This window comes from Crocodylus siamensis, chromosome 2 (assembly GCF_052110815.1).
Source record: "Crocodylus siamensis isolate JL-2025a chromosome 2, ASM5211081v1, whole genome shotgun sequence".
Taxonomy (NCBI): domain Eukaryota; kingdom Metazoa; phylum Chordata; order Crocodylia; family Crocodylidae; genus Crocodylus; species Crocodylus siamensis.
In genome coordinates this window covers 170,152,059-170,158,058 of record NC_143396.1, presented here as the reverse complement: position 1 = coordinate 170,158,058, position 6,000 = coordinate 170,152,059, and positions in this window count along the sequence as shown.

The window sequence follows — 6,000 nt, the reverse complement described above, 5'->3', positions numbered from 1 at the left end:
TGAAGCCCTGTTGTTTTGCAGGAGACAACGGGGTGGCTGTTTTTGCTCACAGGTTGTGTGAATAGGTAGGGCTTTTGAATAGAATCTATTAGTATTATAATGCCATGGTATTTACACTTCAATTCATACACGGCTCAGGAGGCCTTGGGCTGGGCATTGGCTCAGCAGAGCGTTTTGCCTGCAGAGATGGTGGGGAGCAGGGCATGTACCACACATCCTCCAAGAAGTTGGGGTGTAGGATGAGCCCATAAAACTGTCATATGCCCAGGGGAGCAGATAATGACACTTACTAGACCAATGAATAGGTCAACAAAAGTATCACCCTAGCAATGTACCCCACCCTGGAATTAGCCAGGGAAGAAATGTGGGTGTCTGGTGTTGGTGCTATTTTTGAATAGCTATGCGCATCAACACCTATGCCAGGCATTGAGGGGCCAGAACCATCAAGTAATCTTGCACTCACAATGGTCTGAAATCATCCTGGACCCAGTTTTAGAATAGTGCAGCATTAACAGACGTGTTTCACTTAAAATCCCAAACACATCAGGTCCCTCTAACCGGCCCTCCTCCCAAAACAAGGAATTTTAGGTTCTTGGTGATCCCCCCTGAAATCCATCAAGTACTCAGTGATAAAAAGGGGGATGCTGAGCTGAACGCTCAGTGGACGAACCCTGCTTTTTCCCCTCCCATCAACCCAAATAGACCTCCAGAACAGTTGAGCAATTGATAGGTGGGACACTGGGGAGAGGGGGTGTGTGTACGTGAAGGGAAAGCTGCCAGGCAAAGACTTCTGGGTGTGATTGGCAGAGAGCCACTATGATCTATCCTTCTGAACAATAGGGGGCAATTTGGGGCAGGCTGTGTATATCACCAGTGTTTTGATAGGAAATGTCACTAGAGGAGATTCCCCTGACTGCCAGTACTGAGACACAGTTCACACCTTCATAGGTATGCATATGTGGAATTTCAGAAAAGGCTCTTTAAACACATGTTTATATAACTGCTCTCAGCCTTTACCAGAAAGCATCTCACAACTCTGGTGGCAGCATAGCAAGCCCTCTCTTAACCCATTTTCGCCATGAATAAGTACACGATGGTGATGCTGAACAAATCAAGTCTCTAGGGTACAGAGCAGGAGCCAGATGCATCCATAAATGAGGGCCCCAATTGGACCTGGGAAGAACTTAATGATTTGATGGATATTTGGTTGGAAGAAAAGATCTTTGAACAGCTGGAAAACAGATTAAATAAGCTATTCTATATGGCTACTGATAGAGAAATGAAGGTGCACAAGCACAACCGGGACTGCATACAGTGCCAGAGCAGGATCAAGGCCTTGAAATGTGCTTTTCATTGGGCCAAGGACGAGAACTCTTGTTCTGGGTCAGGACACACAATTGCACCATTCTATGAGCAGCCATCTGTCATTCTTGTCAAGGCTGCAGGTGAGACTTGTCTCCATTTATTCAGGACAGCAGGGGTTCAGGAGGCCATACCTAGCCAAGAGTCCAGACTGCCCTGCAACTCCTACAGGAAACATGTCAGAGGAATGGGGCGCTGGTAGACGGGGGACATCCCAGATCTAGTTATCCTGATCAGGGAATCACTTTCTCTGATGATTTGACTGCAGAACACAAAGGAGGAGGACACATTGGATGAAACTCTACTCCCCCCCATCCCCACCCAGACTTGTGTGACACGGGAGAAGTTCCAGAGACACAAAGGTCAGTTTTAGTGCCAGAGATGCCAGAGGATCCATGCCTGGGGATTGGAAGTTTCAGGGATGGGGCATTATATTGATTTTTGGGACCATAGCAGGCATGCAATGTTTTGCTTCCAGTGGGGTGCACGTGTTGTGGGTTTTCTGCAAGTTGCTTAGGCAGGGGTTAACCTTTACTTTGCTTAGCAAGTGGGGGTGAGATCTTTGACCATGAACACTTTGTGTTCCCATTCCTGTTACCAGCTACTGCACCCGACGGAAGCTGTGGATGTGTGCCAGAACCATGGACACCAGCTCTCACTGGAGCACGGTAAATGTGTGAATTCTGCCACAGGCAGGGATGCTCCAGGGAGAGAATGATGGAGGCTTTTGTGGTGGCCACAGAATCACAGGGGAACACTGGATGTCCCTGCAAGCTGATGTTGGCGACCAGCATAGACAGCTAGAGACCCTCTGGGTAAAAATTCGTGGGGAATATGGCACAGGGGACACAATGGTGGGAGTCTACTACAGACTTCCCACTCAAAGTCCTGAGCTTGACCAGGAGTTCGCCCGGGAACTGACTGAGGCTGCTTGCTCCAGGACCTTGGTTGTCATGGGTGACTTCAATTACCCGGACATCTCGTGGGAAGATCACTCAGCAAAATCCGAGCAGTCGCAAAGCTTTCTCTCGTGCGTGGATGACCAATACCTGACTCAAGAAGTCTATGGGCCGACGAGAGGCAAAGCGCTGCTCGACTTGGTACTGGCTATGGGGGACGACCTAATCGGCGACCTAGTGATCGATGGGAAGCTGGGTGACAGCGACCACGAGCTGATCACCTTCACCATCCGCCATAAAGCTGGCAAGTCAGTCAGCAACACAGAAGTCCTTGACTTCAGAAAAGCCAACTTTGACAAGCTCAAGAGGCTTGTCAGTCAGGCCCTCAGGGACCATGACCCCAGGGAGATGCGAGTTCAAGAAGAGTGGTTGCTTCTCAAGGAAGTGATACTCAATGCACAAGCTAAATCTATTCCAACATGGAGGAAAGGCAGCAAGAAGGCACAGCAGCCCTCCTGGCTCTCCAGGGACCTAGCAGACCTCCTGCGGCTAAAAAGGAAAGCCTACAAAGGACGGAGGATGGGATTCACCTCCAAGGAGGATTATTCTGCACTGGTCTGGTCCTGCAGGGAGCAAACCAGGAAAGCCAAGGCTGCAACTGAACTCCAACTAGCTTCAAGCATCAAGGACAACAAAAAGTCCTTTTTCAGATATGTGGGGAGCCGGAGGAAAAGTAAGGGCAATGTTGGACCCCTGCTAAACCAGGTGGGGCAACTGACAACTGATGCCCAGGAAAAAGCCAAACTATTAAATAGGTACTTTGTGTCAGTCTTTCATCAGTCCCATGGGACGCCCATGCCTGCTATGGGACGGAGATCCGGGTGATGGGGATCCCCTACCCTCCATAAATGCTGACCTCGTGAAGGAACACCTTGAGAAGCTGGACACCTTCAAGTCAGCTGGCCCTGACAATCTGCACCCCAGGGTACTCAAGGAGCTGGCGAGCGTCATAGCCCAGCCCCTGGCACGGATCTTTGAAAACTCCTGGTGCTCTGGTGTAGTGCCCGAAGACTGGAGGAAGGCCAATGTGGTGCCGATCTTCAAGAAAGGGAGGAGAGTGGATCCGGCTAACTACAGGCCCATTAGCCTGACTTCTATCCTGGGGAAGATCTTAGAAAGTTTATTAAGGAGGCCATCCTTGATGGACTGGCCCAGGCTAACATCCTAAGGGATAGCCAGCATGGGTTTGTTGCGGGTAGGTCTTGTTTGACCAATCTCATTTCCTTCTATGACCAGGTGACCTATCACCTGGACGAGGGAGAAGAGATTGATGTCATATATCTTGACTTCAAAAAAGCTTTTAATCTGGTATCCCATGATCACCTCTTGGCCAAACTGGCCAGTTGTGGCCTTGGCTCCACCACGATCCGCTGGCTGGGAGACTGGCTCCGTGGTCGGACCCAGAGGGTTGTAATTGATGGCAGTCACTCATCGTGGTGCCCTGTGACCAGTGGGGTCCCTCAAGGCTCTGTCCTGGGACCCATACTGTTCAACATCTTCATTAATGATGTGGACATTGGAGTCAGGAGTGGACTGGCCAAGTTCGCCGATGACACCAAACTTTGGGGCAAAGCATCCACGCCAGAAGATAGGCGAGTGATCCAGGCTGACCTGGACAAGCTCAGCAAATGGGCAGACGAGAACCTGATGGTGTTTAACACCGAAAAATGCAAGGTTCTCCACCTTGGGAGGAAAAACCTGCAGCTTCCTTATAGGCTCGGCAGTGCTACGTTGGATAGCACTACAGAAGAAAGAGGCTTGGGGGTCATCATTGACCACAAGATGAACATGAGCCTGCAATGCGATGCTGCGGCTAATAAAGCGACCAAAACGCTGGCTTGCATCCATAGATGCTTCTCGAGCAAATCCCGGGACGTCATTCTCCCCTTGTACTTGGCCTTGGTGAGGCCGCAGCTGGAGTACTGTGTCCAGTTTTTGGGCTCCACAATTCAAAAAGGATGTGGAGAAGCTTGAGAGAGTCCAGAGGAGAGCCACACGCATGATCAGAGGTCAGGAAAACAGATCTTACGATGATAGGCTAAGAGACATGGGACTCTTTAGCCTGGAAAAGCGCAGGCTCAGGGGTGATCTGATGGCCACCTATAAGTTTATCAAGGGTGACCACCAGGATCTGGGGGAATGTTTGTTCACCAGAGCGCCCCAAGGGATGACGAGGTCGAACGGTCACAAACTCCTGCAAGACCATTTCAGGCTGGACATAAGGAAAAATTTCTTTACTGTCCGAGCCCCCAAAGTCTGGAACAGTCTGCCAGCGGAGGTGGTTCAAGCACCTACATTGAACACCTTCAAGAGTAAATTGGATGCTTATCTTGCTGGGATCCTGACCCCAGCTGGCTTCCTGCCCTTTGGGCAGGGGGCTGGACTCGATGATCTCCCGAGGTCCCTTCCAGCCCTAATGTCTATGAAATCTATGAAAAGATGAAATCCAGGAGATGTTTAGAGAGGATAAGACAGGGATATGGAAAGCATGGCCAGTGCTAGGGAATTACAAAGAGATATAGACAGCACAAAACAATTCCTTGAGCTGGCCTCATGGTGCCATGTCAAACTCGAGGAGACCCACTGCTCAGTTAGTGTTTTGAGAGGAGATCCTTAGGTGCGTGACCAAGGCCCTGAATTGTAAGTGCCTCCCCCGCCCAGGACCAAGCACGCAAGATCCAGTAAGCTTGCCTTTATCCAGGAGGTGACCCTCAGTGAGGCCACTGTCCCTGTTTCCCCCACCCCCCATGACGACCTCAGGGACACCCACATTGTCTGCAAGTGAAGGGTGCCCCAACTCCAGCAGGATCAGGAGAGCACCACTGCAGTTTAGGGCAGAAGAGGAGGGTCAGACAGAGGGTGCATGGCCAGGAAAGAAGAGCATATGACGGTGAGGGGTTCTGGTAATGCTGCTGGTGTTCAGGTAATACTGCTTGGTGAGGGGTTCTTAGTTGGTAGTGCTGCTGCTGCTTTAATAAATCAGGGAATGGGCATCCTGCATTATTCTGGGTTTGCTTGGATTATTGTCAATAAAGTAACTGCTTTGGTTAAATTAAAAAGGTATTTCCTTTTTGAAGGAAATCCATGTCTGCCTGCTGTTATGGGAAAGGTTGTACATGCCTGGTTTGGGGGGATGTGGGGGATGTAAGCCAAGCTAAAGATACTGCAATGTATCTGAAACAAGCCAGTGTAATGAGAGAGGACTGGCTCACCTGTAGACTGAAGGTGGGGGGTGTTTGACTGCAAACAGCAGGGCATGAGAGCGGACATTCCTGGAAAGTTGCTGCTATCAGGGACCCCCACGGCTGCCTGCCTGAGCCGTGCTGCCCCTGGGGGGTCCTGATTTCCTACGGCACCATCAGTCCCTGGTTCCTGCAGGGGATTAATAACCTCTTGGATGCCCTAAAGTGCTTTCATTTGCTGGTCACAATAAAGAGCACCTGCCCAGTCACAGGAGCTATGGCAAGCCGTGGCTCCACCTGCCTGGCTCATGCTGCCCCTGGCTCTCCCTTGGTGTGGGGGGCTGGGTTGCCAATGTCCCTGTTGGTCCATACTCTGCACCTGCTTAATGCGAGGAATACAAAACTGCTTGGCTGCCTTTTGCAGGAGGCCAAAAGCAGTTCCATGGCCCACCAAAAAGCAAGTTGCGGCAGCTTGGTTCCAGGACTACAGGCAGCAG